We start from the raw sequence: 13,580 nt of genomic DNA on the forward strand, positions 1-13,580 counted from the left end.
GGAGTGCACTAGAAGGCTTGGGAGTGACTTGGGCTTTCACTGGAAAACTTCCTATGCAATTACTCACGTTTTGCATTTACTGTAGCAAACTGGGCAGGAGACAGAGGCCGCTGCAACTTCCCTCACAGAGGCAGAACTGGTGAACAAAGTCTAACCTGAGAAACAGCTGACCTTCCCCGTACCCTTGAATTTTGGATGTCATTCTCCCTTGCTGAGAGTGCAGCTGCAGGGAGACAGGAAAGAGTGAGCTATCCCCTGATGTGAATGGAAGAACCAGCTCATTGTGAGTTCAGGTTGACACTGCAGCCCCTCATTTTTTCCTAGGATGGTTTCGGGCTTATCTCGGCTGCCAAAAAACCCATAAAGCCACCGGCAAGAGATTTCTTACACTGAACAATGATCCTGCGGACTTTAAACACCCATCACTTCCCAAAATGACCGCTCATTTGTTACTACCTTTATCTCCACACCAGGCATCTCCTTGGGTCTCCTTGAATGACGCTGTCAATTTGCAACCAGGAGATGGGACAGGAGGCTGCACTTGGCCCATCAGGCCCAGACTGTGCTCACAGCCAGACTGGCAATGCTCACTCAGGCCCTTTAAAGCAGCAGTCTGCTGAATCAGGAGAAAAGAGTGGGCAGGTATTATCATACAGCTAGATACATGTACATAGCGTACACAGAGAGGAAGTTAACCCTCGAGCAGCTGCGATTCATCCTGGCAAGTTAGCCAGTGGATTTAGCTCTGCCTTTCCATTCCTGCAAATTACTCCTAAGGATTCACTGACCAGCCTGGACACCCTCAGGGGACTGTACACAATTTGCTTTGAAAAAAATCTTGTTCCAAAAGTTACCAGTGATTTAAAAAAATGTTTGCAGGAAGTGATGAGTCCTCGCTCTCTGATCATCAGGCCTCTTTTCAGGCATCTCAGGTGTGACTTCAAACGCTGAAGCCCTCAAAGTCCTTAGAGTGTTTTTTGAAAATCTTGGGCAGAGTTTGTCTTAGTCATCATTCCTGGAATCTGATTGGTTGCTTAACATGGTATTACTTCTGCCTCTTGATTGGATGATTGAAAACAATGATTTGCAAGCACCACATTCAGGTATTTGCCTGAAAAGGCGTGTTTGTATGGAAACCAGCCAAGTGTTGGTGCAATACCACCCTTGGACACACACATACTTGTAGTTCTGTTTCTCCACATTTTCATCATTCCCTGTGGCTGACTTCTGCATTTGGATTAAGTCATCTCCTCAAGACCGCAGTGAGTGTGTTTCTTTGCTCTGTAACGTGAAATCCACCTCCAGTAAACCGAAGCATTGCAAACTCCATGGAGACACACACCATCTTTGCAAAGGGAAAAGAAAGGAGACCATGGTGACAGCACCAAACAGCTGTGTGAAAAGCAGAGGATTGTTTGCAAACATTTTGGCAGCATTTGCCTAGGCTGAGGAGATGCAGATACTGCCAACAGTCCTGTAGCCCTACAATTCCACCGGCCCTGCAGGAAATGCAGGAGCCTGGGTTCAAGCATGCTCGGCTCCATTGACACAGGAACTCAGTGTTAATCAATGGAATTCACACTGCAGGGCAGGTGGATTTTAAAGAGCTCAGAACTAGGGTTAGCCACAGTTCACTGAAGTGTCTGACATCTCCAGGTAAGGGGATGGGATGGATGAAGCGGGGATATAGTTTATGAGCAGGCTGTTCTGCCAGTTCCCAGCCTCAACAAGTGGTGGAGAATGTCAGCTGATTTGAAGCAAGGAAACTGCAATGACAGCAGAGGAGTATATGTTCTGGATTCTGCACCTTCTTCTGCCACTGGCCTTCTGTGTGGCCTTGGGCACATCACTTGTCTTCTCCACACATCTATTCCCTGCCGAAAAAACAAGGTTCATCCTTCCCTCCATCAGTAGATTGGAGGTGAGGAGAGTGAATCTGCTGCGCACTTGGAGACTCCTTAGATGAAAGCGGTAATGGGAGCACCCTGCTTTATCACTAGTTACTGGGGAGAACCATATTTGATGTCACCAAGTGCTCTCCTTTCCTCAATGGTTTGTAAGAGAGACATCTACACAGGGTTGTTTCTGATTAATTCCATGCACAGACAGACTTATCCAGCATAGCAGTGTGTTAAGATAAATAAATATATGGCATTTTGGAATCATGTTTGCACACTCCTGAGTTATTTAGAAGCCACCATTGCACTTACAATTCCCACCCCACCTTGATCTTCATTAACTTTCACGGGAAGAAAATGTTAACTGGTTTTTGGTCCAGGGGTCCAATCCAGATGAAGCTACTTCCATTCTTTGTCTTTTCAGCATGAAAGAACAGAGTTCCAGCGAGGACTCTTTCTGGATCTCTTCGGCAAGCTTCTAAATAAATCCAAACCAAACCAGGTCTCGTCCCTTTCGAATAAACACAAAATCACTGCAGTGCCTTGCCAAATGTGTCATTTGCTTCCCAAAGTGGCTGCATTTCAGTAGTGTTGCATAGAGGGCGGGGTTTCTTCCAGCCAAAAAAGGGCAGATTTAACTACCTAAAACGTTTTGCAGATTCATGACAATTTTGCCAAAATATTTGCGCTAACTACCCCCACAAAAACAAATTAACGTCAAAACATTTCATTTCAACTAGAAATTCCTCTCAAAATTTCCATCAGTTTTATTAAAAAGGTAAAATGCTGAAAATGGAAATGAAACATTTTGTTCAAGCAGAAACATTCTGTTGATTTTTTGGACATGACAGTGAAGTGAAAAAAAAGCAGTTTTTTTCCCAGCTGTAGTGTTACCTCCACGGCTAGAGGACCTTTGAGTGAAGCAATGCCAGATAAGGTATTAAATAGCACAGTGGCAGGACATTGAATGGAGAACTAAGTGGGTACTCAGCCATAGAACATCAACCACTCTTCCATCTCCCCAGGGAGAAAAAGAGTCAGTCCAGTGACTCTGCCTATTAACGTAGTCTCTAACCCAGTCCTTTTAGGGTAAATTTGCCAGCTGTAATAGAAAAAGGTATTTGGGTTTTTCATCACCTGCCAAGTCATTTAAAAAATTGTTTTCCCCCCTTCTCCCGTTTGCACGCACGACTTAATTGCGACAGCAGATAGGTTCCAGTGAGCTGCCATTCCAGATGTCAGCAGCATGTTAACCGGAAGAGGCCCGGTAGGATATTTATGGTTTTAATTCCTCGGTAGAGGGTTTTGTTCTGTCATGCGGTGACTTACGAATTGCTACTCATTTGATCCTGTATTTTCACATCAATGAGACTTTATGAAAGGCTGTTGTCTTCCCTTTACCATGCCAGGTTCTACGATTCCCCAGTCTGCCCAGAACTAGGAAAATGGGGAGCCCCTGTTCCTAATGGTGGCTCTGACTCTGATCCCCTGCCTGACGTCGACTGCTCTGTTACCTGCACAGGCACTAGCTCAGCTGGAACAAGCATTGAAAAATAACAATTGAGTCATGGGGAGCGGAGACAGGGCAAGACTCTCTATGTACCTACAGGGCAGGGGTGGGACTGGCCCTGCACTGCTACCTGTCACGCGGCTATTTTTAGGGGCTAGCTCAAACAGAGCTAGCTCCCGTATACCACCCTGCTGCAACACAGACGTGCCCTAAGAGGTTACACAGGAAACTGAAGTGTCTTACAAGCCCTGGCGCTGTTATGAATTCCTGTCATTACCCAGCAATCTCTGTCTGTGGAATAAAATCCACAGGGCATTTTATTTTTTTCCCCCCAACAATAACAAATAGACAAAATAAAGGGACGTTTTTATTTTATTTTGTCAATAAAATTGGCACTGGAAGCACCAATTTGAAGGACAATTTTTTCTCCTCCCTTCCCCCGTCACCCCCGGTCTGAAGGGAAATTGGCTCTGGCTGAATGCAGGATTTTGTTCTGCAGTGTTTAAATAGAAATTGCTCCTGGTCTGTGCCTCTCCCTCAGTTGCTGCTGAAAGACGCTCTCTGGATCTTTGTGGCTTTCCTACAGGGCAGTCTCTGAGGGAGCTGCCTTCCTGAGAAACGCTCCAGGCACTGTCTCTGAGGGTGCACCAGCCCCAGTCCTTCCAGACAGGTGTTAGCACTCTGACCAGGAGCTGGTGCTTTTCTGAGTGCTGGGAGCAGGATGTGCCCTGGCTGAGGCAACGCAGAGAGCAGTGAGAGAGGAAGTGTGCAAAGGGCCAGTGGGGGGCAGCAAAGGTGATGTGGGGCACACAGGGGATCACTTGCACCCCCCAGCATCACCCACCCCCTGCACTCACCATCAGCGCCACACCATTTCCGGAGAGTGTGGGAGCAGTCTCCCTGCCCGCTCCAGAGGAGCGGCCTGAGAGAAGCAGGAGCTTCTGCAGCAAGAAGGGGGCAGGGGCAGGTCAAGGGCACATGGCCAGTGCCCCCTTGGCATCTCTGCAGTGGTCACCTCTGAAGGGGATAACCAGAGAACAGGGCACTGAGGAGGAAGGAGTCCTGCCAGCTGCTCCCAAGGGAGCCTACAAAGGACCAAAGCCAAGGTTGGAAGTGGCCTGCCCAGGGTATATGGCAGCTCAGTTCTTGCCAAAGGGCACTGATCAGCCCTGAGCAGAGGGTGCTGAGACAGACTCCTCCACTCTCTCTGGGAGGGCAGGAGGTGGTGAAGGTTTCTACTGTTGCTCTTTGCCATGTTCCTTGCTCTGCATATCTAGCCAGGTCAACAGACACCCAGACAGGCACCTCGATCCTCTCAGCAAAGAGTTCAACCACTGATTCCCAAGCCACGGGCACCCTGGCAGACTGAGGCGCTGCCTGTTTAATCAGGAGCCGCACCATGCATGTTGGGCCGCTACAGCGCGCAATCCGATTAGAGTCAGCTGCAAGTAAGAAACGGCCACCAGCACGACTGGTCTGTCTTTCTGTGCATTGCAGCCTCTTCTGCCGCACTCAGCTGCCAGGCCCATACAGGGGGTGTGTACACGTGTGCACACGCGAAGACTGCGAGCACACCCCCTCCTTTACGGTTTCTCTCCCTTCCTCCGTGCTGTGCAGGGGGAAGCCTGCAAGGCAGGATGGGGGAACCCAAGGCACCCTGGGAGCTGCAGTTCTTTGGTCAGCCCCCTACCTAGATTGCTGGCGTTGGAGTATATATACCTATACATATCTCAGAGCTGGAAAGGACCTCAAGTCCAGTCCCTGGCCTTCTCAGCAGGTCCAAGCACCCTCACTAACAGATTTTTTTTTTAAATCTATTTACTCCAGACCCCCAAAACAGCCTTCTCAAGGATAGAGCTCACATCCCTGGGGTTATAAGGCCAATGCTTGAACCACTGAGCTATCCCTCCCCAGAAAGGGACTAGGTTTCCAAGCATACTCTTGGCTGCTAACAACAGGAAGTGGACCGGGACAAATATTATGGAATATTGCTTTTCCACTTACGAGATTATAGCCTGATCCCAGAAGGTAATTCCCATAAAACTTTTATTACTGTATAAATTTTAGTATGCTATAAGAAAATCGTTTCACCAATCAGTGTTCCTATTCATTTTTCATTAGCCTCTCTTATGCACAACTCATTGCATGACCATTTTGAACTTTATATTTAAAAAAATTGCAGTCCACATTTACAAAAAAAAGCAAAGTCCTCCACACCCCTCACCCCTGATATTCCTGCAGACAGGCCTAGAGCCCAGCCACCCAAGACAGACTGAAGTATTGTAGGAGAGACAAGTCTATGATGTGCTGGAGGCAGAGAACAGAGGCAGCAGACGTGCCCCACCAATGGCAGAGAACTGAGTAGGTGAAACAGCCAGACAATCCTATCCAGTGACCCACAGCACACACTACGAGGAAGGTAAATAATATCCCAGGGTCACTGCCCACCAGACCTCGGGAAAAGACCTTCCTGACTAGGGTGACCCTATCTCCCTACTCTGAATACTGGCAGCCTGGTAAAATTACTCAGAAACAAGCAAGTTCAATGGCAATCAAACATAGAAACGATCAAATTAACCTCAAGTGGGCTGAGAAATATGCTGTAGTTGGATTTTTATTTACATTCTCATCCTAAATGTGTTAGTGGTCGCATGGGGGAGCAGTGACACATCCACGCACACTCACACAAGGGTACATCTGTGCCTCTGGCTGAGCAACCCAGCCCTCCCTGTCTGGAGCTCTTCATCCCCCGTGTCTGGCTGGGCCGCAGGGACAGACCCACATTGCCTGGTACCTGGCACTTCATCTTTCCAAGGCAGCAAGCCTGCGGGCGGGGGAGGGAGGGAGCATGCAGGGTCATGTGCTCCCCTTGTCTGCTCCGGGTTCCATCAAAGTTCACACCAGAATGTTCAGTGCAGGAGGAAGGGATGGGAGCAGCTTACAGCCCTGGGCGGGGCGGGCGGGGAGTGGATGGCTTGGCCTAGGTCTTTGCAGAGCTCATCTCTTCCTCTGCCCCCTGCTCCCACATGTCTGGAAGCAGCTTGCCCCTTCCTGCCCGTAGAGCATCAAAAGGCAGCTAATGCTGCCAGGCTGCTGCTGGCCACCAATGTATCCCAGCTGCCTCCTTTCCTCTTGCTACAGCTGGGCAGGAAGGGTTTAAGCCCTAAGCATGCATTGAGCACCAGGGCCCAGGGAGCCTGGCTGCAAGGGCTTCAGTGATCCTGGCCAGAGAAGTGGCTCAGCAGGGGAGGGTGCTTAGGGGACCAAGCAGCCCTGTGCCCCCTAGGGGTGGGGCCTATGGCTGGAGTGGGGAGGGTATGTGGAACAGGTGCAGAGTCCCTGCCTGGGAGCATAGGGCTCTGGCACATGCAGGGCTCAGCTCTCCCTGACCAGCACCCAAGCTGCAGGGCCTTCAAGATGCAGCATATAGGGCCAGTCACTCTCCCGCTGGCCAAACAGCAGCCTCCCGAGAGGCTGGGTAATAGGGGGAGCAAGGAGCCTGCCAGCCAGGCTGCTGGTGAGCTCAGCACGCTGACCAGGAGCTGGTTCTTTGCAGTGCTGGGAGTGGGATGTGCCTTGCCAAGGGGGTTGGAGGAGCGGTGGGGTGGGGAGGAAAGAGGCACAGCAGAGAGAGGGGAAGAATGTAGGAGGGCAGCAAAGGAGACACGTAACCAGCTGCCAGCTGCCCACACTCAACCATCACAGCAGCGTACAGCTTTTGCCAGCAGGAAACGGGACACTCACCTCAAAAAAGATATATTGGCATTAGAAAAGGTTCAGAAAAGGGCGACTAAGATGATTAGGGGCTTGGAAAGGGTCCCATATGGGGAGAGGCTAGAGAGACTGGGACTTTTCAGTTTGGAAAAAAGGCGATTGAGGGGCGATATGATAGAGGTATATAAAATCATGAATGGTGTGGAGAAAGTGAATATAGAAAAATTATTTACCTTTTCCCATAATACAAGAACTAGGGGACACCAAATGAAATTGATGGGTAGTAGGTTCAAAACTAATAAAAGGAAATTTTTCTTCACACAGCGCACAGTCAACCTGTGGAACTCCTTGCCCGAGGAGGCTGTGAAGGCCAGGACTCTATTAGGGTTTAAAAAAGAGCTTGATAAATTTTTGCAGGTTAGGTCCATAAATGGCTATTAGCCAGGGATAAAGTATGGTGCCCCAGCCTTCATAACAAGGGCAGGAGATGGATGGCAGGAGATAAATCACTTGATCATTGTCTTCTGTTCTCCTTCTCTGGGGCACCTGGCATTGGCCACCGTCGGCAGATGGGATGCTGGGCTTGATGGACCTTTGGTCTGACCCAGTATGGCCATTCTTATGTTCTTATGTTCTTATGACACGGGGTAGTCCTGGCTGGCCGAGAGCCGGCACACTGCCAGAACTGTGCTGCCAGACCAGCAGGGGGAGCAACTGGCCCCATGCACCTTGTCTTCACCCCACCGCCAACCTGGCACACCCACTCCTGTTGCTGGCCACTGGGATCCGGCCAGCAGCAGGACCAGCCAGCACGGATGGCGAGAGACAGAAAATAGAGGTCAGTTTGTCCATGTGTAAGAAAGAGTCAGGACGCCTGCAGGAGGGCTTCAAAACAGGACTGTCCCTTTAAAAATGGGGTGTCTGGTCACTCTATTCCTGACCTCAGATATGGTGATCGCCGAGTCCCTGAGCAACAGTGCAAGAACCCTCAGAGAGATGGGAAATTCTCTGTTCCATCTGAGAGTCCTGCATCCCCTCACCAGGGAGCCATGTTGCCAGGGCTGGGAATGTCCAGGGAACATCCACACTTGTAATTGAACTTTGCAGCTGGCTCAGGCTTGGAGGACCATAAAGCTGCAGCACAGACCTTTGGGCACAGGTTACAGCCCAAGGTTTGGGTCCCTTATGGTGCGATTTTCCTGCCTCCCCTCCTCAGGAGCCTGGCTCGCCTGAGAAGGGCCAGTTCCGTGGGTCTGGGGGAGGGCAATTGAAGTGCAGACATACCTCCAGTCCCTAAGTCACTGTCTTTCCCTCATCTTGTCCCCTCTGCAGGCACGATTGTGCTGCTGCTTGACTGGCTTCAGAAGGGCAATATCCTTTCAGGCCTGGGCTATTAATTAAACCTCCAGTAACATTAATTTGACTGCCAAGTTTGAAGATCCTTCGTGCGTTTTAGTCAGGTAATTGCCACTTGAGAAGGGTTTAAATGGATGTCTTTATCAGATGACACAAAATGCAGGAGGAGAATTAGAAGGGTTGAAGTCATACCCAGTTTAAACCCTCAGTGCTCATTCTCAAGGCTGCCAAGGTCTGTCTCTGAGCTAACACAAGAATTCCATTTGCCTCTGAATAAGACAATACCATGGCAGAGAGATCCTGAGAGGGAAAACTCCTCTGGAGAGGATCTTACACTGTGTGCCTCACTGCAGCCTCCAAGCACTTTCCAGCCGTGCGTTAAGCAACATGACAACCACCTGACACGCTGAGGGCTGGCTGGAAAGCCAGAGTTCTGTTTTGCATAAAGATGGAGGTTCGGAAATGTGTTTTATTCCTCATCAGAAATAGAGAAAATTCTTAATTATTTAGAGGAAAAAAATGAGACTCATTTCTGCTCCCCTGTTCTCACCTCTACCCTCTTTTTCATCCTGGAGCTCAGAAACCTTCCTGGTTCAATGTTTGTGAAAGCCAATGCACATTGAGAGAGGAAGTTCAGATTTTGGCCAATCAGTATTTTCAAACCAAAAAGATTTCCTTGCTCTAGTTCAGTGTTTCCCAGATGGGGTTTTGTGGAACTCCAGGGTTCTGCAAAGTGAAAATCAGGGTTCCAGGAGAAAATTTCATTACAACAACATTTTGTGTGTGTCCCTGTGTAACACCATCTTAGCCAGAGATTGGGGATGATGATGTCACTATTCAGCTCTGCATGCGCAGTCAGTCAATGATGAGATGGCTTGTTATATACCACAGTAAATCCCCCTACTCGCTCTATTAAAACTATTAAATTAAATATGATTTGTTTTAAAATTCATGCTATTAAATTAAAGGTTGATCTCATGACCTTGTTTAGCATTTGTTATCAGGGGTTTGGCAAAATTCTTTCGAGTTTAAAAGGTCAAATAGAATTGGGAAACACTGGACTTAGTTACATGGTTTTCCTCTCCTCAAAGGAGACGTACACACAATGGAATGTCTTGTTTTGGTTTCAATAAAGATCCATGTTGCTGTTCTCGCAAATGGAACACTGGTCTGATTTTCAGTGAGTTTCCTCTGAAGGGCTGAGATTTCTAGGGGAGGGACAACAGAGAGATCTTTGTGGCAAGGGGGATCACCACTGATACAAGATCCATTTATCAGCAGAGGAAGATAAGACAGTCTGGGCTTGGGTTCTGAGCAGTGTTCCCTGAAGGTTGAGCGCTTGGACAGTTGCCCTGGAGAGCTTCATGTGCTGCCGAGCTGATTGACAAAGCATCCAACACCACCCACAGCTGGCACTGTGCATTTTTGCTGGTGGTATACATCCGCACATGCTTTGGTGTACATAAAATTTATTCCACCCTTGGACAGAAAAAAAAATTAGCAGGAACCCTGGATCTGACCTGCCTTGTTGATTGGTTTGGGGATTTGCTGGGGCAGACCTTGTTTGGATGTAGTGTCCTTCTCTCTTGAGTCTCAAAGAAGTTGGGTGTCGTAGCTACTGTGGGTAAATAGCTGTAGTTTCAGGCCATGATATTGGATCACTGCAGTATATAGAAGGCTTTATAACTGGAGTGAGAGAGATTTAAGAATATCTAAGGGATCCAGCCAAGTTCAGGGCCCAGTTGTGCAAACCCAAAGCAAGAGAGAGCTCTGCCCCAGAGAACTTACAATCCAAAGAGAGAACCCAGACACTCCTTCCTACAGATCGGGAACTGAGACACAGAGATAAGAGACTTGCCAGCAAGTCTATGGCAGAGCCTGGAATGAATCCGGCTCTCCGGAGTCCCAGTGCAGAGGCTCTCTCTCCCTCATCCCAAACACACTGGCCTGTTTTGTGTCTGCCTCTAAGGACTCAGCCCCACTGCAGCCCCTGACGCCTCCCAGCTGCCTGAGGGAACACAGCTTCATGAGATCTCAGCCCGTCAGCCCCTCCTGAGGCAGGATCAGGATGGGAAGCTGCAGCTGGCCTGCCCCCGTGGCTCGGAGCTGAGACGTCATCACCCCCCGGGGAAGCCCAAGACTCACTCTCGTGCCCCGTGAGCAGCTGAAGTTGACATCTGTGGAGCTCAGGGCTGCTGGAGGGCTTGACTGGCAGGCGCTCTGTTAGCATCACACAGTGAGTCAGTGGCTTGAAGCGCCAGCTAGACAAAGAGGTCCCAGTGGGCTCTCAGCTCAGAGCACAATCCTTTACCTGTGCTCAGCTCACCCGTGCTCTCTGCCTTCTCTTATTTCTTCTGTCACTCATCCCCTTCCTCATCCCTTTGTTCTTTCCCTCTCAGTCTGTATTGCACTGCCTGTCTTACATCCTCCTTGGATCTAGTTTGCATTTCTATTTTCCCTCTTCCACTTTCCTTGACTCATCCTCTCTTTTTTTTTTGTTTTAAATGGCCTTTCTTTGGCCTCTGTCTCTCACTCTCTCTTTCCCCTGTCCCTAAAGAGATTAAAGAAAATTATTTTTACACTCAGAGATCCTGGCAGGCTGGAATTATTGGCCAGTGCTGCCACAGAGGAGAAGGCCCATTGCAAATGTAAATGAAATTATAAGTCACTTTTACATGAATGCAGGAGAGGGAGGAGGGATAGGATGGGATGTCTGCTGGAGGATAAGAATCATCTTCCAGCGCTGTGACCACCATTCTCCAAATATGAGGCAGTAGCACAGCCACAAGCAATGTTCCCTTTGAGCTTTTCCATCCATGTGCAGGGTACATTTTGTAATGTGCACCAAGGCATGTGTGATTGTGGACCACAGGAGAAACAAGAAACCTGGCTAATCAGTGGAGTGGAATTTGAATCACACCTTAGTGGCTGCACAAGGGCCCAGCTTACAGGGAATGCTGAGCACGAGGCTCCAGCTGACCACAGCTACTTGGGGCAAGAGCTACACAGGGAAATTCCTGTGCCTAGGGCATGGAATGAAGAATCCTAATTTTATGGGGCTTCTTTATACTATGTGATTTAGCTGCTAGGTGTCCGAGTACAGAATTCCACTGAGAGTGCAGTTCCCGGTAAATAAGAGGGGCAAAGTTGGAATTCAAGCTGTACTGAAACTTTGATTTAAGTGGTAGCTATTTAACTTCCATCTCCAATTTAAGGGAGCCTGATTCAATACATTAGGAGGATGGGAATGGCCAAATTGGCAATATTTTGGTAAGTCTATTTCTAACCAGATCTGGAATGATCAAGACAGGAAAAAGGAAGCGTAAAGGTTTGGAACGTAACAGAACCTTTTTCAGATTTCAGTACAGGATTCATTTGACTTAAGTTTTAGGCTGAAGGTTCCAGAGAAGAGAGGTTTTTATTTTAGACATACTCTTTTTCTTACCTTTATTCAGTGGTTCTGCTTCCTTGATCTCTGAAATCTCAATGCAGGATGGCTAACCCACGGCTCTCGAGCAACATGTGGCTCTTAGACCTATTAAATGCAGCTCCTCCTTGGAGCCGCATGCTGGGAATTCTGTCCATAGCTCTGCGCGCACACCGCACCACTGGGGGGAGACGTGCATGCTTGTGGCAGCGAATCGCCAACACAAGTTAGAGCCGGAAGGTGGGGAGCCATTGGGAGTGCCTGTCTCCAGGGGCGGGAGAGGGCACTGAGCCACATATTATGTATTTACTTTTTTATCTCTATAGATAAAAAGAAACATATTATACATGGCTCTTTGCACTCTATCCATGGCTCTTGGCCCCCCAGCTGGTTGGCCAACCTCCCTTAAAGGAACAGAGGGGTAGCAGACAGCTCCCTTTGGCAAACTGGCCCTTTCTTATTACAAATGGTCATTAAGAGAAGCCTCTGTCCATCCTGAGTTAAAGAAGCATCTCCTGTTGTTGGCAGCAGTAATTAATTACATAACCCTGGCTTGTGGGCCAGCCACTGGAGCACAGCATGATCGTACCTGTTCTTACTTCTCACTGGTTAAATTGGCAGGAAAATGGAGACCTCTAGGGACACTCACTTGCTGCAGGGAACAGTGCTGGTAATTCAGTAATTCTCTTGGACCCAAATTCCAGCCTTCTGCCTATCTAATTACTTATCCCATTAACGAGATGATCAGCTTCCCCTCTTGTGACACCACTCAGTGGTGTTACTGGCACATAAGGGCTGCTGTGCTTCACCCAGAAGTAGCTGCAAGCCAACATGACAAAGCAATGCCTGCATTTGCAGTCCTTACAGTACTTTGAGATCCATCAGGCTGAAGGAAGCTATACAGATGGAGGTTGTTATTATTGTTATGGCTCTGGTTATGAAAGCAGAGAGAACCAGTTTTGAGAAAGGGTTGAAATAAATCACCTTTTTTACAGCAGTCAGTTGAGGAAGCTCTGCCAGAAGCAAAAGGCAGTTCTTCAACAGGAAACTGCCAAAGACCCGCTCGTGCCACAGGAGGCAGAGCCAGTAGGTGGCACTCCTCCCTCGCATCACTTATATGCCAATACACCAGCACATTAATAGCTGAGTCCTTTTGCATTCAACATACAATAGCAGCACTGGTCATTTGTGGGTGTTAAAGATCTCAAGGCATTTACTGCAAAAGCAAGGATCAGCCCAGCAGTTTCAACTGGGCACACTATTCTTCACACCCCTTCCTAAATTTCCTGTGGGCTGTTGAACAACTACAATGCTCTACCCCAGAAGTGGCTGCATTTTAGTGGCACAAGAGCGCACACATTCTCTGTTTCAGTTTCTGACACATCTCTGCTATTCCTGGCAGCACACCAATGCCCCATGCAGAGTGTGGCATTGAGGGAGAAGAGAAATCTACGATTAGTCCTCAGTGTTATGTCTATCATAAGCTTAAAAAAAATTCAAAGCAAAGTAAAATTAGCAACGATTTTGTTAGAGGACATGTGTGATCCGGGAAAACATCATCTACATCTAATGAGGATTTGGGGCCTCTCACTCTGTAGCAGTTTGCTAGCACCTTTCAGCATGAAAAAACCCCAACTGATATATTTAGAAGGGTGAAAACCACACATAAGATACA

General features: G+C 48.3%; 1 long non-coding RNA gene across 1 annotated transcript in view; it reads right to left on the minus strand.

Annotated features, from left to right (window-relative positions):
- Positions 1-518: 518 nt before the first annotated feature.
- Positions 519-13,580, minus strand: part of LOC142001509 (uncharacterized) — a 153,194-nt gene continuing 140,132 nt past the window's right edge. The window contains exon 3 of the long non-coding RNA XR_012642508.1: positions 519-613. This is a non-coding gene — a long non-coding RNA (uncharacterized LOC142001509). The remainder of the gene's footprint in view (positions 614-13,580) is intronic.

The sequence above is a fragment of the Carettochelys insculpta genome, chromosome 25 (genome assembly GCF_033958435.1).
Source record: "Carettochelys insculpta isolate YL-2023 chromosome 25, ASM3395843v1, whole genome shotgun sequence".
Lineage (NCBI taxonomy): Eukaryota > Metazoa > Chordata > Testudines > Carettochelyidae > Carettochelys > Carettochelys insculpta.